Source organism: Macaca fascicularis, chromosome 19 (assembly GCF_037993035.2).
Source record: "Macaca fascicularis isolate 582-1 chromosome 19, T2T-MFA8v1.1".
NCBI lineage: Eukaryota > Metazoa > Chordata > Mammalia > Primates > Cercopithecidae > Macaca > Macaca fascicularis.
Window position 1 is genome coordinate 33398202 of NC_088393.1, and position 24083 is coordinate 33422284.

The 24083-nt window shown below is 40.3% G+C and overlaps 1 pseudogene; it reads right to left on the reverse strand.

Annotated features, from left to right (window-relative positions):
- The window catches only part of LOC135968417 (uncharacterized), a 29034-nt pseudogene extending 5943 nt beyond the window's left edge, over positions 1-23091 (reverse strand).
- Positions 23092-24083: the final 992 nt, after the last annotated feature.

Sequence of the window (24083 nt, forward strand, 5' to 3'; positions counted from 1 at the left end):
TCTGTGAGATTTATTCACAGAACACTAAGCAGTTTCTCAGAAAGCTTCTTTCCAGATTTCATCTGAGGATATTTCCTTTTTCAACTTAGCCTTCTATGGGCTTCCAAATATCCCTTTACAAATTCCACTAGAACTGTCTTAGCCAAAGGCTTCTTGAGGGGAAAGCTGTTACTCTGTGTGATCATATCAGAGAACACAAAGAAGTTTTCCGAAAGCTTCTTACTCTTTATTATCGGAGGATATTTCCTTTGGCCCTACAGTCTTCAAAGGGATCCGAAATATCTGTTGTCAGATTCGACAGAAATAAGGCTAACAAAGAGATCCACGAAACACAGATGTAACTCTGTGAGTGGAAGTCACACATCACGGAGCAGTTTCTCAGAAAGCTTCTTTCCAGTGTTTCTCTGAGGATATTTTCTTTTTCACCATAACCCTCTAGGGGCTTTCAAATATCACTATGCGAATTCCACAAGAACTGGCTTAGCGAGCGGCCTCTTGAGGGGAAAGCTGTAACTCTGTGAGATGATTTCACAGAACACTAAGATGTGTCTCAGAGAGCATCTTTCCAGATTTAATCTGAGGATATTTCGTTTTTCACCAGAGCCCTCTATGGGCTTCCAAATGTTACTTTGCAAATTCCCCAAGAACTGTCTTAGCGAAAGGCTTCTTCAGGGGAATGCTGTAACTCTGTGAGATGATTTCACAGAACACAAAGGAATTTCTCAGAAAGCTTCTTTCTCTTTGTTATCGGAGGATATTTCCTTTGGCCCTATAGTCTTCAAAGGGATCCGAAATATCTGTCCTCAGATTCCACAGAAATAAGGCTAGCAAAGATATCCACGAAAGAGAGATGTAACTCTATGAGTGGAAGTCACGCATCACAAAGCAGTTTCTCAGAAAGCTTCTTTCCAGTTTTTCTCTGAGGATATTTTCTTTCTCAACATAGCCCTCTATGGGCTTCCAAATATCACTTTGCGAATTCCACAAGAACAGGCGTAGCGAGCGGCCTCTTGAGGGGAAAGCTGTAACTCTGTGAGATGAATTCAGAGAACACTAAGCAGTTTTTCAGAAAGTTTCTTTCCAGCTGTCTTCTGAGGTATTTCCTTTTTCACCATAGCCCGCTAAGGGATTGCTAATATCACTTTGCAAATTCTACAAGAACTGTCTTAGCGAAAGGCTTCATGAGGGTAAAGCTGTAACTCTGTGAGATGAATTCACGGAACACTTTCCAGTTTCCCAGAAAGCTTCTTTCCAGATTTCATCTGAGGATATTTCCTTTTTCACCATAGCACTCTATGGGCTTCTAAATATCACTTTGCAAATTCCACAAGAACTGTCTTAGCGAAAGGCTTCTTGATTGGAAAGCTGTAACTCTGTGAGATGATTTCACAGAACACAAAGAAGTTTCTCAGAAAGCTGCTTTCTCTTTGTTATCGGAGGATATTTCCTTTGGCCCTATAGTCTTCAAAGGAATCCGAAATATCTGTTCTAGGATTCCACAGAAATAAGGCTAGCAAAGAGATCCATGAAAGACAGATGTAGCTCTGCGAGTGAAAGTCACACATCACAAAGCAGTTTCTCAGAAATCTTCTTTCCAGTTTTTCTCTGAGCATATTTTGTTTTTCCCCATAGCCCTCTATGGGCTTCCAAATATCACTTTGCGAATTCCACAAGAACTGGCTTAGCCAGCGGCCTCTTAATGGGAAAGCTGTAACTCTGTGAGTTGATTTCACAGAACATTAAGCAGTTTCTCAGAAAGCTTCTTTCAAGATTTCATCTGAGGATATTTCCTTTTCCACCATAGCCCTCTACGGGTTTCCAAATGTCACTTTGCAAATTCCACAAGAACTGTCTTACTGAAAGGCTTTTGAGGTGAATCCTGTAACTCTGTGTGATGATTTCACAGAACACAATGAAGTTTCTCAGAAAGTTTCTTTCTCTTTGTTATCGGAGGATATTTCCTTTGGCCCTATAATCTTCAAAGGTATCCGTAGTATCTGTTCTCAGATTCCACATAAATAAGGCTAGCAAAGTGATCCACGAAAGGCAGATGTACCTCGGTGGTTGGAAGTCACACATCACAAAGAAGTTTCTCAGAAAGCTTCTTTCCAGTTTTTCTCTGACGATATTTTCTTTTTCACCGTAGCCCTCTATGGGCTTCCAAATATCCTTTGCGAATTCCTCAAGAACAGGCTTAGCGAGCGGCGTCTTAATGGGAAAGCTGTAACTCCGTGAGATGATTTCACAGAACACTAAGCAGTTTCTCAGAAACCTTTCCAGATTTCATCTGAGCATATTTCCTTTTTCACCATAGCTGTCTAAGGACTTGAAAAAATCACTTTGCAAATTCCACAAGAACTGTCTTAGCGAAAGGCGTCTTGAGGGGAAAGTTGTAACTCTGTGAGATGATTTCACAGAACACAAAGAAGTTTCTCCGAAAGCTTCTTTCTCTTTGTTATCGGAGGATATTTCCTTTGGCCCTATAGTCTTAAAAGGGATCCGAAATACCTGTTCTCAGATTCCACAGAAATAAGGCTAGCAAAGAGATCTACGAAAGACAGATGTAACTCTGTGAGTGGAAGTCACACATCACACAGCAGTTTCTCAGAAAGCTTCTTTCCAGTTTTTCTCTGAGGATATTTTCTTTTACACCATAGCCCTCAATGGGCTTCCAAATACCACTTTGCAAATTCCACAAGAACTGTCTTAGCCAAAGGCTTCTTGAGGTGAAAGCTGTAACTCTGTGAGACGATTTCACAGAACACAAAGAAGTTTCTCAGAAAGTTCTTTCTCTTAGTTATCGGAGGTTATTTCCTTTGGCCCTATAGTCTTCAAACGGATGTGAAATATCTGTTCTCAGATACCACAGAAATAAGGCTAGCAAAGAGATCCACGAAATACCGATGTAACTCTGTGAGTGGAAGGCACACATTACAAAGCAGTTTCTCAGAAAGCTTCTTTCCGGTTTTTCCCTGAGGATATTTTCTTTTTCACCATATCCCTCTGTGGGCTTCCAAATATCACTTTGCGTATTCCACATGAACAGGCTTAGCGAACGGCCTCTTGAGGGGAAAGCTGTAACGCTGTGAGATGATTACACAGAACACTAAGCAGTTTCTCAGAAAGTTCTTTCCAGATTTCATCTGAGGATATTTCCTTTTTCACCATAGCCCTCTAAAGGCTTCCAAATATCACTTGGCAAATTCCACAAGAACTGTCTTAGCGAAAGGCTTCTTGAAGGGAAAGCTGTAACTCTGTGAGATGATTTCACAGAACACAAAGAAGTTTCTCATAACACTTCTTTCTCTTTGTTATCGGAGCATATTGCCTTTTGCCGTATAGTCTTCAAAGGGATCCGAAATATCTGTTCTCACATTCCACAGAAATAAGGCTAGCACTGAGATCCACGAAACACAGATGTAACTCTCTGAGTGGAAGTCACACATCACACAGCAGTTTCTCAGAAAGCTTCTTTCCAGTTTTTCTCTAAGGATATTTCCTTTTTCACCATACCTCTCCATGGGCTTCCAAATGTCACTTTGCGAATCCCACAAGAACAGGATTACCGAGCGGCCTCTTTAGGGGAAGGCTGTAACGCTGTGAGATGATTTCACAGAACACTAAGCAGTTTCTCAGAAAGATCTTTCCAGATTTCATCTGAGGATATTTCCTTTTTCACCATACCCTATAAGGGCTTCCAAATATCACTTTGCAAATTCAGAAGAACTGTCGTAGCGAAAGGCTTCTTGAAGGGAAAGCTGTAACTCTGTGAGATGATTTCACACAACACAAAGAAGTTTCTCAGAAAACTTCTTTCTCTTTGTTATCGGAGGATATTTCCTTTGGCCCCATAGTCTTCAAAGGGATCCGAAATATCTCTTCTCAAATTCCACAGAAATAAGGCTAGCACAGAGATCCACGAAATACAGATGTAACTCTGTGAGTGTAAGTCACACATCACAAAGTAGATTCTCAGAAAGCTGCTTTCCAGTTTTTCTCTGAGGATATTTCCTTTTTAACCATAGCCCTCTATGAGCTTCCAAATATCACTTTGTAAATTCCACAAGAACTGTCTTAGCGAAAGGCTTCTTGAGGGGAAACCTGTAACTCTGTGAGATGACTTCACATAACAGAAAGAAGTTTCTGAGAGAGATTCTTTCTCTTTATTATCGGAGGATATTTCCTGTGCCCCTATAGTATTCAAGGGAATTTGAAATATCTTCTCAGATTCCAAAGAAATAAGGCTAGCAAAGAGATCCACGAAATACAGATGGAACTCTGTGAGTAGAAATCACACATCACAAAGCAGTTTCTCAGAAAGCTTTTTTCCAGTTTTTCTCTGAGTATATTTTCTTTTTCACCATAGCCCTCTAGGGGCTTTCAAATATCACTTTGCGAATTCCACAAGAACTGGCTTAGCGAGCGGCCTCTTGAGGGAAAAGCTGTAACTCTGTGAAATGATTTCGCAGAACACTAAGATGTGTCTCAGAGAGCATCTTTCCACATTTCATCTGAGGATATTTCCTTTTTCACCATAGCCCTCTAAGGGATTCCAAATACCACTTTGCAAATTCCACAAGAACTGTCTTAGCGAAAGGCTTCTTGAGGGGAAAGCTGTAACTCTGTGAGATCATTTCACAGAACACAATGTAGGTTCTCTGAAAACTTCTTTCTCTTTTATCGCAGGATATTGCCTTTGGGCCTATAGTCTTCAAAGGGATCCGAAATATCTGTTCTCAGATTTCACAGAAATAACTCTAGCAAAGATATCCACGAAATACAGTTGTAACTCTGTGAGTGGAAGTCACACATCACAAAGCAGTTTCTCAGAAAGCTTCTTCCCAGTTTTTCTCTGAGGTTATTTTCTTTTTCACGATAGCCCTCTATGGGCTTCCAAATATCACTTTGCGAATTCCACAAGAACAGGCTTAGTGAGGGGCTTCTTGAGGGGAATACTGTAACTCTGTGAGATGAATTCACAGAACACTAAGCAGTTTCTCAGAAAGCTTCTTTACAGATTTCATCTGAGGATATTTCCTTTTTAATCATAGCCCTCTATGTGCTGGAAATATCACTTTGCAAATTCCACAAGAACTGTCTTGCTGAGAGGCTTTTGAGGTGAAACCTGTAACTCTGTGAGAGGATTCCACAGAACACAAAGAAGTTTCTCAGAATTCTTCTTTCTCTTTGTTATCGTAGGATATTTCCTTTGGCCCTATAGTCTTCAAAGGGATCTGAAATATCTGTTCTCAGATTCCACAGAAATAAGGATAGCAAAGAGATCCACGAAAGACAGTTGTAACTCTATGAGTGAAAGTCACACATCACAAAGCAGTTTCTCAGATAGCTTCTTTCCCGTTTTTCTCTGAGGATATTTTCTTTTTCACCACAGCCCTCTATGGGCTTCCAAATATCACTTTGCAAATTCCTCAAGAACAGGCTTAGCGAGCGGCCTCTTTATGGGAACGCTGTAACTCTGTGAGATGATTTCACAGAACACTAAGCAGTTTCTCAGAAAGCTTCTTTCCAGATTTCATCTGAGGATATTTCCTTTTTCACCATAGCCGTCTATGGGCTTCAAAATATCATTTTGCAAATTCCACAAGAACTGAGTTAGCGAAAGCTTTCTTGAGGTGAAAGCTATAACTCTGTGAGATGATTTCACAGAACACAAAGAAGTTTCTCAGAAAGTTTCTTCCTCCTTGTTGTCGGAGGATATTTCCTTCGGCCTTATAGTCTTCAAAGGAATCCGAAATATCTGCTCTCAAATTCCACAGAAATAAGGGTAGCAAACAGATCCACGAAGTACAGATGTAACCCTGTGAGTGGAAGTCACACATCACAAAGCAGTTTCTCAGAAAGCTTTTTTCCAGTTTTTCCCTGAGGATATTTTCTTTTACACCATATTCCTCTATGGGCTTCCAAATATGACTCTGCGTAATCCACAAGAACAGGCTTAGCGAGTGGCCTCTTGAGGGGAAAGCTGTAACTCTCTGAGACGATTCCACAGAACACTAAGCAGTTTGTCAGAAAGTTCTTTAAAGATTTCATCTGAGGATATTTCCTTTTTCACCATAGCCCTCTATGAGCTTCCAATTATCACTTTGCAAATTCCACAGGAACTGTCTTAGCGAAACTCTTCTTGAGGGGAAAGCTGTAACTCTGTGAGTTGATTTCACAGAACACAAAGAAGTTTCTCAGAAAGCTTCTTTCTCTTTGTTATCGGAGGATATTTCCTTTGTCCCTATAGTCTTCAAAGGGATCCGAAATATCTGTTCTCAGATTTCACAGAAACAAGGCTAGCAAAGAGATCCACGAAATACAGATGTAACTCCGTGAGTGGAAGTCACACATCACAAAGCAGTTTCTCAGAAAGCTTCTTTCCAGTTTTTCTCTGAGGTTATTTTCTTTTTCACGATAGCCCTCTATGGGCTTCCAAATATCACTTTGCGAATTCCACAAGAACAGGCTGAGCGAGCGGCCTCTTGAGGGGAATGCTGTAACTCTGTGAGATGAATTCACAGAACACTAACCAGTTTCTAAGAAAGCTTCATTACAGATTTCATTGAGGATATTTCCTTTTTCACCATAGCCCTGTAGGGGTTCCAAATATCACTTGGCAAATTCTACAAGAACTGTCTTAGCAAAATTCTTCTTGAGGGGAAAGCTGTATCTCTCAGAGATGATTTCACAGAACACAAAGAAGTTTCTCAGAAAACTTCTTTCTCTTTGTTATCGGAGGATATTTCCTTTGGCCCTAAAGACTTCAAAGGGATCCGAAATATCTCTTCTCAGATTCCACACAAATAGGGCTAGCAAAGAGATCCAAAAGAGACAGATCTCACTCTGCGAGTGAAAGTCACATACCACAAAACAGTTTCTCAGAAAGCTTCTTTCCCGTTTTCTTTTCCTTTGGCCCAATAGTTTTCAAAGGGATCCGAAATATCTGTTCTCAGATTCCACAGAAATAATGCTAGCAAAGAGATCCACGAAATACAGATGTAACTCGGTGAGTGGAAGTCACACATCACAAAGGAGTTTCTCAGAAAGCTTCTTTCCAGTTTTTCTCTGAGTATATTTTCTTTTTCACCATAGCCCTCTATGGGCTTCCAAATATCACTTTGCGAATTCCACAAGAACAGGCTTAGCGAGAGGCCTCTTGAGGGGAATGCTGTAACTCTGTGAGATGAATTCACAGAACACTACGCAGTTTCTCAGAAAGCTTCTTTCCAAATTTCATCTGAGGATATTTCATTTTTCTCCATAGCCCACTATGGGCTTCCAAATATCACTTTGCAAATTCCACAAGAATTGTCTTACTGAAACGCTTCTTTAGGTGAAAGCTGTAACTCTGTGAGATGATTTCACAGAACACAAAGAAGTTTCTCAGAAAGCTTATTTATCTTTGTTATCGGAGGATATTTCCTTTGGTCCTATAGTCTTCAAAGGGATCCGAAATATCTGCTCTCAGATTTCACAGAAATAAGGCTAGCAAAGAGATCCACGAAATACAGATGTAACTCTGTGAGTGGAAGTCACACATAAAGAGCACTTTCTCAGAAAGCTTCTTTCCAGTTTTTCTCTGAGGATATTTTCTTTTTCACCATAGCCCCCTAAGGGCTTCCAAATATCACTTTGCGAATTCCACAAGAACAGGCTTAGTGAGCGGCCTCTTCAGGGGAAATCTGTAACTCTGTGAGATGAATTCACAGAACACTAAGCATTTCTCAGAAAGCTTCTTTCCAGATTTCATCTGAGGATATTTCCTTTTTCAGCATAGCCCTCTATGGGCTTTTGAATATCACTTTGCAGTTTCCACAAGAACTGTCCTATCGAAAGGCTTCTTGAGGCGAAAGCTGTAACTCTGTGAGATGATTTCACAGAACACTAAGCAGTTTCTCAGAAAGCTTCTTTCTCTTTGTTATCGGAGGATATTTCCTTTGGTCCTATAGTCTTCAAAGGGATCCGAAATATCTGTTCTCAGATTCCACAGAAATAAGGCTAGCAAAGATATCCACGAAATACAGATGTAACTCTGTGAGTGGAAGTCACACATCACAAAGCACTTTCTCAGAAAGCTTCTCTCCAGTTTTTCTCTGAGGATATTTTCTTTTTCACCATAGCCCGCTAAGGGCTTCCAAATATCACTTTGCGAATTCCACAACAACAGGAATAGCGAGACGACTCTTAATGGGAAAGCTATAACTCTGTGAGGTGATTTCACAGAAAACTAATCAGTTTCTCAGAAAACTTCTTTCCAGATTTCATCTGAGGATATTTTCTTTTTCACCATAGCCCTCTATGGAATTCAAAATATCACTTTGCCAATTCCACAAGAACTGTCTTAGCGAAAGGCTTCTTGAGGGAAAAGCTGTACCTCTGTGAGATGATTTCACAGAACACAAAGACGTTTCTCAGAACGCTTCTTTCTCTTTGTTATCGGAGGATATTTCCTTTGGCCCTGTAATCTTCAAAGGGATCCGAAATATATGTTCTCAGATTCCACAGAAATAAGGCTATCAAAGAGATCCACGACATACAGATGTATCTCTGTCAGTGGAAGTCACACATCACAAAGCAGTTTCTCAGAAAGCTTCTTTCAATTTTTTCTCTGAGGATATATTCTTTCTCACCATAGCCCTCTATGGGCTTCCAAATATCACTTTGAGAATTTCACAAGAATAGGCTAAGCGTGCGGCCTCTTGAAGGGGAAGCTGTAACACTGTGAGGTGAATTCACAGAACGCTAAGTAGTTTCTCAGAAAGCTTCTTTCCAGATTTCATCTGAGGATATTTCCTTTTTCACCAAAGCCCTCTATGGGCTTCCAAATACCACTTTGCAAATTCCACAAGAACTGTCTTAGCGAAAGGCTTCTTGAGGGGAAAGCTGTAACTCTGCTAGATGATTTCACAGAACACAAAGAAGTTTCTCAGAAAGATTCTTTCTCTTTGTTATCAGAGGATACTTTCTTTGGCCCTATATTCTCAAAGGGATCAGAAATATCTGTTCTCAGATTTCACAGAAATAAGGCCAGCAAAGAGATCCACGACTTACAGAGGTAACTCTGTGAGTGCAAGTCACACATCACAAAGCAGTTTCTGAGAAAACTTCTCTCCAGTTTTTCTTTGAGGATATTTTCTTTTTCACCACAGCCCGCCAAGGGCTTCCAAATATCACTTTGCCAATTCCACAAGAACAGGCTTAGCGAGCGGCCGCTTAATGAAAAGCTGTAACTCTGTGAGATGTTTTCACAGAACACTAAGCAGTTTCTCAGAAAGCTTCTTTCCAGATTTCATCTGAGGATACTTCCTTTTTCACCATAGCCCTCTATGGGCTTCCAAATATCACTTGGCCAATTCCACAAGAACTGTCTTAAGAAAGGCTTCTTGAGGGTAAAGCTGTAACTCTGTGAGATGATTTAACAGAACACAGAGAAGGTTCTCATAAAGCTTCTTTCTCTTTGTTATCGGAGGATATTTCCTTTGGCCCTATAGTCTTCAAAGGGATCCGAAATATCTGCTCTCAGATTTCACAGAAATAAGGCTAGCAAAGAGATCCACGAAATACAGAGGTAACTCTGTGATTCGAAGTCACACATCACAAAGCAGTTTCTCAGAAAGCTTCTTTCCAGTTTTTCTCGAGGATATTTTCTTTTTCACCATAGACCCCTAAGAGCTTCCAAATATCACTTTGAGAATTCCACAAGAACAGGCTTAGCGAGAGGCCTCTTCAGGGGAAAGCTGTAACTCTGTGAGATGAATTCACAGAACACTAAGCAGTTTCTCAGAAAGCTTCTTTCCACATTTCATCTGAGGATATATCCTTTTTCACCGTAGCCCTCTATGGGCTTCCAAATATCACTTTGCAAATTCCACAAGAACTGTCTTAGCGAAAGGCTTCGTGAGGGGAAAGCTGTAATTCTGTGAGATGATTTCACCGAACACAAAGAAGTTTCTCAGAAAGATTCTTTCTCTTTGTTATCGGAGAATATTTCCTTTGGCCCTATAGACTACATAGGGATCCGCAGTATCTGTTCTCAGATTCCACAGAAATAAGGCTAGCAAAGAGATCCACGAAATACAGATGTAACTCTGTGAGTGAAAGTCACACATCACAAAGCAGTTTCTCAGAAAGCTTCTTTCCAGTTTCTCTCTGAGGATATTTTCTTTTTCACCATAGTCCCCTAAGGGCTTCCAAATATAAGTTTGCGAATTCCACAAGAACAGGCTTAGCGAGCGGCCTCTTGTGGGGAAAGCTGTAACTCTGTGAGATGAATTCACAGAACACTAAGCAGTTTCTCAGAAAGCTTCCCTCCAGATTTCATCTGAGGATATTTCCTTTTTCACCATAGCCCTCTATGGGCTTCCAAATTTCACTTTGCAAATTCCACAAGAACTGTCTTAGCGCAAGGCTTCTTGAGGGGAAAGCTGTAACTCTGTGAGGTGATTTCACATAAAACAAAAAAGTTTCTCAGAGAGCTTCTTTCTCTTTGTTATCGGAGTATATTTCCTTTGGCCCTATAGTCTTCAAAGGGATCCGAAATATCTGTTCTCAGATTCCACAGAAATAAGGCTAGCAAAGTGATCCACGAAATACAGATGTAACTCTCTGAGTGGAAGTCACACATCACAAAGCAATTTCTCAGAAAGCTTCTTTCCAGTTTTTCTCTGATGATATTTTCTTTCACACCATAGCCCTCTATCGGCTTCCAAATATCACTTTGCAAATTCCACAAGAACAGGCTTAGCTAGCGAACTCTTGAGGGGAAAGCTGTAACTCTGTGAGATAAATTCACAGAACACTAAGCAGATTCTCAGAAAGCTTCTTTCCACATTTCATATGAGGATATATCCTTTTTCACCGTAGCCCTCTATGGGCTTCCAAGTATCACTTTGCAAATTCCACAAGAACTGTCTTAGCGAAAGGCTTCGTGAGGGGAAAGCTGTAACTCTGTGAGATGATTTCACCGAACACAAAGAAGTTTCTCAGAAAGATTCTTTCTCTTTGTTATCGGAGAATATTTCCTTTGGCCCTATAGACTACATAGGGATCCGCAGTATCTGTTCTCAGATTCCACAGAAATAAGGCTAGCAAAGAGATCCACGAAATACAGATGTAACTCTGTGAGTGAAAGTCACACATCACAAAGCAGTTTCTCAGAAAGCTTCTTTCCAGTTTTTCTCTGAGGATATTTTATTTTCACCATAGTCCCCTAAGGGCTTCCAAATATCAGTTTGCGAATTCCACAAGAACAGGCTTAGCGAGCGGCCTATTGTCGGGAAAGCTGTAACTCTGTGAGATGAATTCACAGAACACTAAGCAGTTTCTCAGAAAGATTCTTTCCAGATTCATCTGAGGATATTTCCTTTTTCTCCATAGCTCTCTATGGTCTTCTAAATATCACTTTGCAAATTCCACAAGAACTGTCCTGGCGAATGGCTTCTTCAGGGGAAAGCTGTAACTCTGTGAGAGGGTTTCACAGAACACAAAGAAGTTCCTCAGAAAGCTTCTTTCTCTTTGTTATCGGAGGATACTTCCTTTGGCCCTATAGTCTTCAAAGGGATCAGAAATATCTGTTCTCAGATTTCACAGAAATAAGGCTAGCTAAGAGATCCACGAAAGACAGATGTAACTCTGTGATGGAAGTCACACATCACAAAGCACTTTCTCAGAAAACTTCAGTCGAGTTTTTCTCTGAGGATAATTTCTTTTTAACCATAGCCCGCAAAGGGCTTCCAAATATCACTTTGAGAATTCCACAAGAACAGGCTTAGCGAGCGGCGTCTTCAGGAGAAAGCTGTAACTCTGTGAGAGGAATTCACAGAGCACTAAGCAGTTTCTCAGAAAGCTTCTTTCCAGATTTCATCTGAGGATATTTCTTTTTTCACCACAGCCCTCTATGGGCTTTTAAATATCACTTTGCATATTCCACAAGAACTCTCCTGGCGAAAGGCTTCTTGAGGGGAAAGCTGTAACTCTGTGAGATGATTACACAGAACAAAAAGAAGTTTCTCAGAAAGCTTCTTTCTCATTGTTATCGGAGGATGTTTCCTTTGGCCCTATAGTCTTCAAAGGTATCCGAAATATCTGTTCTCAGATTCCACAGAAATAAGGCTAGCAAAGAGATCCACGAAATACAGATGTAACTCTGTGAGTGGAAGTCACACATCACAAAGCAGTTTCTCAGAAAGCTTCTTTCCAATTTTTCTCTGAGGATATTTCCTTTTTCACCTTAGCCCTCTATGGGTTTCGAAATATCACTTTATGAATTCCACAAGAACAGGCTTCGCGAGCGGCTTCTTTTGAGGTAATCTGTAACTCTGTGAGATGAATTAACAGAACACTAAGCAGTTACTCAGAAAGCTTCTTTCCACATTTCATCTGAGGATATTTCCTTTTTTACAATAGCCCTCTATGGGCTTAAATATATCACCTTTCAAATTCCACAAGAACTGTCTAAGCGAGCGGCTTCTTGAGGGGAAAGCTGTAACTCTGTGAGATGATTTCGCAGAACACAGAGAAGTTTCTCGTAAAGCTTCTTTCTCTTTGTTATCGGAGGATATTTCTTTGGCCCTGAAGTTTTCAAAGGGATTCGAAATATCTGTTCTAAGATTCCACAGAAATAAGGCTAGCAAAGAGAGCCACGAAATACAGATGTAACTCTGTGAGTGGAAGTCACACATGACAAAGCAGTTTCTCAGAAAGCTTCTTTCCAGTTTTTCTCTGAGGATATTTTCTTTTTCACCATAGCCCTCTATGGGCTTCCAAATATCACTTTGTGAATTCCACAAAAACAGGCTTAACGAGCGGCCTCTTCAAGGGAAAGCTGTAACTCTGTGAGATGAAATAACAGAATGCTAAGCAGTTTCTCAAAAGATTCTTTCCAGATTTCATCTGAGGAGATTTCCTTTTTCACCGTAGCCCTCTATGGGCTTCCAAATACCACTTGGCAAATTCCATAAGAACAGACTTAGCGAAAGGCTTCTTGAGGGGAAAGCTGTAACTCTGTGAGATGATTTCAAAGAACACAAAGAAGTTTCTCAGAAAGCTTCTTTCTCTTGGTTATCGGAGGATGTTTCCTTTGGCCCTATAGTCTTCAAAGGGATCCGAAATATCAGTTTTCAGATTCCACAGAAATAGGACTAGCAAAGATATCCAGGAAATACAGATGTAACTCTGTGAGTGGAAGTCACACGTCACAAAGCAGATTCTCAGAAAGCTTCCTTCCAGTTTTTCTCTGAGGATACTTTCTTTTTCACCGTAGCCCTCTATGGGCTTCCAAATATCACTTTGTGAATTCCACAAGAACAGGCTTAGCGATCGGCTTCTTGAGGAGACAGCTGTAACTCCGTGAGATATATTAACAGAACACTAAGCAGTTTCTCAGAAAGCTTCTTTCCAGATTTCGTCTGAGGATATTTCCTTTTTCACCGTAGCCCTCTATGGGCTTCCAAATATCACTATGCAAATTCCACAAGAACTGTCTTAGCGAAAGGCTTCTTGAGGGGAAAGCTGTAAATCGGTGAGATGATTTCACAGAACACAAAGAAGTTTCTCAGAAAGCTTCTTTCTCTTTGTTATCGGAGGACATTGCCTTTCTCCCTGTAGTGTTCAAATGATCAGAAATATCTGTTCTCAGATTCTACAGAAATAAGGCTAGGAAAGAGATCCACGAAATACAGATGTAACTCTGTGAGTGGAAGTCACACATCACAAAGCAGCTTCTCAGAAAGCTTCTTTCCTGTTTTTCTCTGAGGATATTTTCTTTTTCACCATAGCGCTCTATGGGCTTCCAAATATCACTTTGTGAATAACACAAGAACAGGCTTAGCGAGCGGCGTCTTTAGGGGAAAGCTGTAACTCTTTTGATGAATTAACAGAACACTAAGCCCTTTCTCTGAAAGCTTCTTTCCAGATTTCATCTGAGGATATTTCTTTTTTCACCAGAGCCTTCTATGGGCTTCCAAATATCACTTTGCAAATTCCACAAGACAGGCTTAGGGAGCGGCCTCTAGAGGAGAAAGCTGTAACTCTGTGAGATGAATTAAGAGAACACTAAGCAGTTTCTCAGAAAGCTTCTTTCCAGATTTCATCTGAGCATATTTCCTTTTTCACCATAGCACTCTAGGGGCTTCCAAATATCACTTTGCAAATTCCACAAGTACTGTCTTAGCGAAAGGATTCTTGAGGGGAAATCTGTAACTCTCTGAGATGATTTCACAGAATAAAAATTAGTTTCTCAGTAAGCTTCGTTCTCTTTGTTATCGGAGGATATTTCCTTTGGCCCTATAGTTTTCAAAGTGATCCGAAATATCTGTTCTCAGATTCCACAGAAATAATGCTAGCAAAGAGATACACGAAATACACATGTAACTCTGTGAGTGGAAGTCACACATCACAAAGGAGTTTCTCAGAAAGCTTCTTTCCAGTTTTTCTCTGAGGATATTTTCTTTTTCACCAGAGCCCACTATGGGCTTCCAAATATCACTTTGCGAATTCCACAAGAACAGGCTTACCGAGCGGCTTCTGGAGGGGAAAGCTGTAACTCTGTGAGATGATTTCACAGAACAAAAAGAAGTTTCTCAGAAAGCTTCTTTCCAAATTTCATCTGAGGATATTTCCTTTTTCACCATAGCCCTCTAGGTGTTCCAAATATCACTTTGCAAATTCCACAAGAATTGTGTTAGTGAAAGTCTTCCTGAGGGAAAAGCTGTAACTCTGTGAGATGATTTCGCAGAACACAAAGAAGTTTCTCAGAAAGCTTCTTTCCAGTTTTTCTCTGAGGTTATTTTCTTTTTCAACATAGCCCTCTATGGGCTTCAAATATCACTTTGCAAATTCCACAAGAACTGTCTCAGCGAAAGGCTTCTAGAGTGGAAAGCTGTAACTCTGTGAGATGATTTCACAGAACACAAAGAAGTTTTTCAGAAAGCTTCTTTCTCTTTGTTATCGGAGGATATTTCCTTTGGCCCTATAGTCTTCAAAGGGTTCCGAAATATCTGTTCTCAGATTCCACAGAAATAAGGCTAGCAAAGAGATCCATGAAATACAGATGTAACTCAGTGAGTGGAAGTCACACATCAAAAAGGAGTTTCTCAGAAAGCTTCTCTCCAGTTTTTCTCTGAGGATATTATCTTTTTCAACATTACCCTCTATGGGCTTCCAAATATCACTTTGCGAATTCCACAAAAACAGGCTTAGCGAGTGGCTACTTGAGGCGAAAGCTGTAACTTTGTGAGAAAAATTAACAGAACACGAAGCAGTTTCTCAGAAAGCTTCTTTCCAGATTTCATCTCAGGATATTTCCTTTTTCACCATAGCCCTCTAGCTGTTCCAAATATCACTTTGCAAATTCCACAAGAATTGTGTTAGTGAAAATCTTCCAGAGGGAAAAGCTGTATCTTTGTGAGATGATTTCACAGAACACAAAGAAGTTTCCTAGAAAGCTTCTTTCTCTTTGTTATCGGAGGATATTTCCTTGGCCCTATAGTCTTCAAAGGGATGCGAAATATCTGTTCTCAGATTCCACAGAAATAAGGCTAGCAAAGATATCCACGAAATACAGATGTAACTATGTGAGTAGAATTCACACATCACAAAGCAGTTTCTCAGAAAGCTTCTTCCCAGTTTTTCTCTGAGGATATTTTCTTTTTCACGATAGCCCTCTATGGGCTTCCAAATATCACGTTGCGAATTCCAGAAGAACAGGCTTAGCGAGGGGCTTCTTGAGGGGAAAGCTGTAACTCTGTGAGATGAATTGACAGAACACTAAGCAGTTTCTCAGAAAGCTTCTTTCTAGATTTCATCTGAGGATATTTCCTTTTTCACAGTAGCCCTCTAAGGGCTTCCAAATATCATTTTGCAAATTCCACAAGAACTGTCTAAACGAAAGGCTTCTTGAGTGGAAAGCTGTAACTCTGTGAGATGATTTCACAGAACTCAAAGAAGTTTCTCACAAAGCTTCTTTCTCTTTCTTATCGGAGGATATTTCCTTTGGTCCTATAGTTTTCAAAGGGATCCGAAATATCTGTTCTCAGATTCCACAGAAATAAGGCTAACAAAGAGATCCACGAAGTACAGATGTAATTCTGTGAGTGTGAGTCACACATCACAAGGCAGTTTCTCAGAAAGCTTCTTTCGAGTTTTTCTCTGAGGATACTTTCTTTTTCACCATAGCCCTCTATGTGCTTCCAAATATCACTTTGCGAATTAAACAAGAAGAGGCTTAGCGATTGGCCTCTTGAGCGGAAAGCTGTAACTCTGTGAGATGAATTAACAGAACACTAAGCAGTTTCTTAGAAAGCTTCTTTCTAGATTATATCTGAAGATAGTTCCTTTTTCACCATAGCCCTCTATGGGCTTCCAAATATCACTTTGCAAATTCCACAAGAACTCTCTTAGCGAAAGGCTTCTTGAGGGGAAAGCTGTAACTCTGTGAGATGATTTCACAGAACACAAAGAAGTTCCTCAGAAAGCTTCTTTCTCTTTGTTATCGGAGGATATTTCCTTTGGCCCCATAATCTTCAAAGGGATCCGAAATATCTGTTCTCAGATTCCACAGAAATAAGGCTAGCAAAGAGCTCCACGAAAGACAGATGTAACTCCGTGAGTTGAAGTCACACATCACAAAGCAGTTTCTCAGAAAACTTCTTTCCAGTTTTTCTCTGAGGATATTTTCTTTTTCACCATAGCCCTCTAGAGGTTCCAAATATCACTTTGCGAATTCCACAAGAACAGGCTTAGCGAAAGGCTTCTTGAAGGGAAAGGTGTAACTCCGTGAGATGAATTAACAGAACACCAAGCAGGTTCTCAGAAAGCTGCTTTCCAGATTTCATCTGAGGATATTTCCTTTTTCACCATAGCCCTCTATGGACTTCCAAATATCACTTTGCCAATTCCACAAATACAGGCTTAGCGAATGGCTTCTTGAGGGGAAAGCTGTAACTCTGTGAGATGAATTAACAGAACACTAAGCAGTTTCTCAGAAAGCTTCTTTCCAGATTTCATCTCAGGATATTTCCTTTTTCAACGTAGCCCTCTAAGGGCATCGAAATATCACTTTGCAAATTCCACAAGAACGGGCTTAGCCAAAGGCTTCTTGAGGGGAAACCTGTAACTCCGTGAGATGATTTTACAGAACACAAAGAAGTTTCTCAGAAAGCTTCTTTCTCTTTGTTATTGGAGGATATTTCCTTTGGCCCTATAGTCTTCAATGGGATCCGAAATATCAGTTCTCAGATTCCACAGAAATAAGGCCAGCAAAGAGATCCACGAAAGACAGATGTAACTCTGTGAGTGCAATTCACACATCACAAAGCAATTTCTCAGATAGCTTCTTTCCAGTTTTTCTCTGAGTATATTTTCTTTTTCATCATAGCCCTTTGTGGGATTCCAAATATCGCTTTGCAAATTCCAAAAGTTCAGGCTTACCGAATGGCTCTTGAGGGGAAAGCTGTAACTCTGTTAGATGAATAAACAGAAAACTAAGCAGTTTCTCAGAAAGCTTCTTTCCAGATTTCATCTGAGGATATTTCCTTTTTCACTGTAGCCCTATATGGGCAACGAAATATCACTTTGCAAATTCCACAAGAACAGGCTTAGCGAATGGATTGTTGAGGGGAAAGCTGTAACTCTGTGAGTTGAATTAACACAACTTCTCAGAAACCTTCTTTACAAATTTCATCTGAGGATATTTCCTTTTTCACGGTAGCCCTGTATGGGCATCGAAATATCACTTTGCATATTCCACAAGTCCAGGCTTAGCGAAAGACTTCTTGAGGGGAAAGCTGTAACACTGTGAGATGAATTAACTGAACACTAAGCAGTTTCTCAGAAAGCTTCTTTCCAGGTTTCATCTGAGGATATTTCCTTTTTCACCATAGCCCTCTATGGGCTTCCAAATATCACTTTTCAAATTCCACAAGAAGTGTCTTAAGAAAGGCTTCTTGAGGGGGAAGCTGTAACTCTGTGAGATGAATTAACAGAACACTAAGCAGTTTCTCTGAAAGCTTCTTTCCAGATTTCATTTGAGGATATTCCCTTTTTCGTCGTAGCCCTGTATGGGCATCGAAAAATCACTTTGCAAATTCCACAGAAACAGGCTTAGCGAAAGGCTTCTTGAGGGGAATCCTGTAACTCTGTGAGATGATTTCACAGAACACAAAGAAGTTTCTCAGAAAGCTTCTTTCTCTTTTTTATACGAGGATATTTCCTTTGGCCCTATAGTCTTCAATGGGATCCAAAATATCAGTTCTCAGATTCCACAGAAATATGGCTAGGAAACAGATGCACGAAATACAGATGTAACTCTGTGAGTGGAAATCACATCACAAAGCAGATTCCCAGAAAGCTTCTTTCCAATTTTTCTCTGAAGATATTTTCTTTTTCACCATAGACCTCTATGGGCATCGTAATATCACTTTGCAAATTCCACAAGAACAGGCTTAGGGAACGTCTTCTTGAGGGTAAAGCTGTAACTACGTGAGATGAATTAACAGAACACTACGCAGTTTCTCAGAAAGCTTCTTTCTCTTTGTTATCAGAGGATATTTAAATTGGCCCTATAGTCTTCAAAGGGATCCGAAATATCAGTTCTCAGATTCCACAGAAATAAGGCTAGCAAACAGATCCACGAAATACAGCAGTAATTTTGTGAGTGGAAGTTGCACATCACAGAGTAGTTTCTGAGAAAGCTTGTTTCCAGTGTTTCTCTGAGGATATTTTCTTTTTCACTGTAGCCCTCTATGAGCTTGCAAATATCACTTTGCAAATTCCACAAGAATAGGCTTAGCGAATGACTTCTTGAGGGGAATGCTGTAACTCTGTGAGATGAATTACCAGAACACTAAGCAGTTTCTCAGAAAGCTTCTTTCCAGTTTTCGTCTGAGGATATTTCTTTTTCACCATAGCCCTCCATGTGCTTGCAAATATCACTTTGCAAATTCCACAAGAACAGTCTTAGGGAAAGGCTTCTTGAGGGGAAAGCTGTAACTCTCTGAGAGGTTTTCACAGAACACAAAGATGTTTCTCAGAAAGCTTCTTTCTCTTTGTTATCGGAGGATATTTCCTTTGTCCCTATAGTCTTCAAAGAGATCCGAAACACCCGTTCTCAGATTCCACACAAATAAGGCTAGCAAAGAGATCCAGGAAATACAGGTATAATACTGTGAGGGGAAGTCACAAATCACAGAGCAGTTTCTGAGAGGGCTTCTTTCCAGTTTTTCTCCGAGGATATTTTCCTTTTCACCATAGCCCTCTGTGGGCTTCGAAATATCACTTTGCAAATTCCACAAGAACAGGTTTACCAAACGGCTTCTTGAGGGGAAAGCTGTAACTCTGTGTGATGAATTAACAGAACACTAAGCAGTTTCTCAGAAAGCATCTTTCCAGTTTTCATCTGAGGATATTTCGTTTATCACGATAACCCTCCATGGGATTAAAAATATCACTTTGCACATTCCACAAGAACAGTCTTAGCGAAAGGCTTCTAGAGGGGAAAGCTGTAACTCTGTGAGATGATTTCACAGAACACAAAGAAGTTTCTCAGAAAGCTTCTTTCTCTTTGTTATCGGAGGATATTTCCTTTGGCCCTATAGTCTTCAAAGGGATCCGAAATATCCGTGCTCAGATTCCACAGAAATAAGGCTAGCAAACAGATACAGGAATAACAGCCGTAACGCTGTGAGTGGAAGTCACACATCACAAAGTAGTTTCTCAGAAAGCTTCTTTCCAGTTTTTCTCTGAGGAAATTTTCCTTTTCACCCTAGCCCTCTAAAGGCTTCCAAATCTCACTTTGCAAATTCCACAAGAACAGGCTTAGCGAACGGCTTCTTGAAGGGAAAGATGTAACTCTGTGAGATGAATTAACAGAACACTAAGCAGTTTCTCAGAAAGCATTTTTCCAGTTTTCATCTGAAGATTTTTCCTTTTTCACCATAGCCCTCCATGGGATTCCAAATATCACGTTGTACATTCCACAAGAACAGTCTTAGCGAAAGGCTTCTTGAGGGGAAATCTGAAACTCTGTGTGATGATTTCACAGAACACAAAGAAGTTTCTCAGAAAGCTTCTTTCTCTTTGTAATCGGAGGATATTTCCTATGTCCCTATAGTCTTCAAAGGGATCCGAAATATCCGTGCTCAGATTCCACAGAAATAAGGCTAGCAAACAGATCCCGGAAATACAGCTGTAACGCTGTGAGTGCAAGTCACACATCACAGAGCAGTTTCTCAGAAAGTTTCTTTCCAGTTTTTCTCTGAGGATATTTTCTTTTTCACCATAGCCCTCTAGGGGCTTCCAAATATCACTTTGGAAATTCGACAAGAACAGGCTTAGCGAATGGCTTCTTGAGGGGAAAGCTGAATTCTGAGAGATGAATTAACAGAACACTAAGCAGTTTCTCAGAAAGCTTCTTTCCAGTTTTCATCTGAGGATATTTCTTTTTCACCATAGCCCTCCAAGGGCTTCAAATTTCACATTGAAAATTAAACAAGAACAGTCTTCGTGAAAGGATTCTTGAGGGGAAAGCTGTAACTCTGTGAGAGGATTTCACAGAACACAAATAAGTTTCTCCGAAAGCTTCTTTCTCTTTCTAATCGGAGGATATTTCCTTTGTCCCTATAGTCTTCAAAGGGATCAGAAATATCAGAAGTCAGATTCCACAGAAATAAGGCTAGCAAACAGATCCAGGAAATATAGCTGTAACGCTGTGAGTGGAAGTCACACATCACAAAGCAGTTTCTCAGAAAGCTTCTTTCCAGCTTTTCTCTGAAGATATTTTCTTTTTCACCATAGCCCTCTAAGGGCTTCCAAATATCACTTTGCAAATTCCACAAGAACAGGCTTAGCGAACGGCTTATTGAGGGGAAAGCTGTAACTCTGTGAGATGAATTAACAAAACACTAAGCAGTTTCTCAGAATGCTTCTTTCCAGTTTTCATCTGAGGATATTTCCTTTTTCACCATAGCCCTCCTTGGGCTTCCATATATCACTTTTCAAATTCCACAAGAACAGTCTTAGCGACAGACTCCTTGAGGGGGAAGCTGTAACTCTGTGAGATGATTTCCCAGAACTCAAAGAAGTTTCTCAGAAAGCCTCTTTCTCTCTGATATCAGAGGATATTTCCTTTCTGCCTGTAGACTTCAAAGAATGGGAAATATCCGTTCTCAGGTTCCACAGAAATAAGGCTAGCAAACAGACCAATGAAATACAGCTGTAACTATGTGAGTGGAAGTCACACAAGACAAAGCAGTTTCTCAGAAAGCTTCTTTACAATTTTTCCCTGAGGATATTTACTGTCTCACCACAGCCCTCTATGGGCCTCCCAATATCACTTTGCAAATTCCACAAGAACAGGCTTAGCGAAGGGCTTCTTGAGGGGAAAGCTGTAACTTTGTGAGATGAATTGACAGAACACTAGGCAGTTTCTCAGAAAGCTTCTTTCCAGATTTCATCTCCGGATATTTCCTTTTTCACCGTAGCCCTCTATGGGCAACGAAATATCACTTTGAAAATTCCACAAGATAAGGCTTAGCGAAAGGCTTCTTGAGGGGAAAGCTGTAACTCTGTGAGATGATTTCACTGAACACAAAGAAGTTTCTCAGAAAGCTTCTTTCCCTTTGTTACCGGAGGATATATCCTTTGACCCTATAGTCTTCAAAAGAATCGGAAATATCAGTTCTCAGATTCCACATAAATAAGGCTAGCTAACAGATCCACGAAATACAGATGTAACTCTGTGAGTGGAAGTCACACATCACAAAGCAGTTTCTCAGAAAGCTTCTTTCCAGTTTTTCTCTGAGGATACTTTCTTTTTCACCATTGCCTTCTATGGGCTTCCATAAATCACTTTGCAAATTCCACAAGAACAGGTTTAGCGAACGGCTTCCTGAGGGGAAAGATGTATCTCTGTGAAATGAATTAAAAGAACACTAAGCAGTTGCTCAGAAAGATTCTTTCCAGATTTCATCTGAGGATATTTCCATTTTCACCGTAGCCCTCTATGGGCATCAAAATATCACTTTCTAAATTCCACAAGACCAGGTTTAGCGAAAGGCTTCTTGACCGAAAGCTGATAACTCTGTGAGATGATTTCACAGAACACAAAGAAGTTTCTCAGAAAGCTTCCTTCTCTTTGTCATCGGAGGATATTTCCTTTGGCCCTATAGTCTTCAAAGGGATCCGAAATATGAGTTCTCAGATTCCACAGAAATCAGGCTAGGAAACAGACCCACGAAATACAGATATAACTCTGTGAGTGGACGTCACACATCAAAAATTGGTTTCTCAGAAAGCTTCTTTCCAGATTTTCTCTGAAGATATTTTCTTTCTCACCACAGCCCTCTATGGGCTCCCAAATATCATTTTGCAAATTCCACTGAAACTGGCTTAGCAAACGGCTTCTTGATGGGAAAGCTGTAACTCTGTGAAATGAATTAACAGAACACTAAGCAGTTTCTCAGAAAGCTTCTTTCCAAATTTCATCTGAGGATATTTCCTTTTTCACCTTACCCCCCTAAGGGCATCGAAATATCACTTTGCCAATTCCACAATATCAGGCTTAGCGAAAGGCTTCCTGAGGGGAAAGCTGTAACTTGGTGAAATGATTTCACAGAACACAAAGAAGTTTCTCAGAAAGCTTCTTTCCCTTTGGTACCGGAGGATATTTCCTTTGGCCCTATAGTCTTCCATGGGATCCGAAATATCTGTGCTCAGATTCCACAGAAATAAGGCTAGCAAACAGATCCATGAAATACAAACGTTATTCTGTGAGTGGAAGTCACACATGAAAAAGCAGTTTCTCAGAAAGCTTCTTTCCAGTTTTTCTCTGAGGATATTTTCTTTCTCACCATAGCCCTCTAAGGGCTTCCTAACATCACTTTGCAAATTCCACAAGAACAGGCTTAGCGAACGGCTTCTTGAGGGGAAAGATGTAACTCTGTGAGATGAATTAACAAAACACTAAGCAGTTTCCCACAAAGCTTCTTTCCACATTTCATCTGAGAATATTTCCTTTTTCACCATAGCCCTCTATGGGCTTCCAAATATCACTTTGAAAAATTCCAAAAGATCAGGCTTATCGTGAGGCTTCATTACCGAAAGCTGTAACTCTGTGAGATGATTTCACAGAACACAAACAAGTTTCTCAGAAACTTCTTTCCCTTTTTTACCAGAGGATATTTCCTCTGGCCCTATAGTCTTCAAAGGGATCGGAAATATCAGTTCTCAGATTCCACAGAAATAAGGCTAGCAAAGCGAACCACGAAACACAGATGTAACTCTGTGAGTGGCATTCACACATCACAAATCACTTTCATAGAAAGCTTCTTTACAGTTTTTCTCTGAGGATATTTTCTTTTTCACCGTATCCCTCAATGGGCTTCCAAACATCACTTTGCAAATTCCACAAGAACAGGCTTACCGAATGGCTTCTTGAGGGGAAAGGTGTAACAATGTGAAATGAATTAACAGAACACTAAGCAGTTTCTCAGAAACCTTCTTTCCAGATTTCATTTGAGGATATTTCCTTTTTCACTGTAGCCCTCTATGGGCATCGAAATATCACTTTGCAAATTCCACAAGAACAGGCTTAGCGAAAGGCTTCTTGAGGGGAAAGCTGTAACTCTGTGAGATGATTTCACAGAACAAAAAGAAGTTTCTCAGAAAGCTTCTTTCTCTTTTTTATCGGAGGATATTTCCTTTGTCCCTACAGTCCTTAAAGGGATCCGAACTATCAGTTCTGAGATTCCACAAGAATCAGGCTAGCAAACAGATCCACGAAATACAGATGTAACTCTGTGAGTGGAAGTCACACATCAAAAATTAGTTTCTCAGAAAGCTTCTTTCCAGTTTTTCTCTGAGGATATCTTCTTTTTCACCATTGCCCTCTATGGGCTTCCAAATATCACTTTGCAAATTCAACAAGAACAGGCTTAGCGTACGGTTTCTGGAGGGGAAAGATGTAACTCTCTGACATGAATTAACAGAACACTAAGCAGTTTCTCAGAAAGCTTCTTTCCAGATTTCATCTGAGGATATTTCCTTTTTCACCATAGCCCTCTCTGGGCATCAAAATATCACTTTGC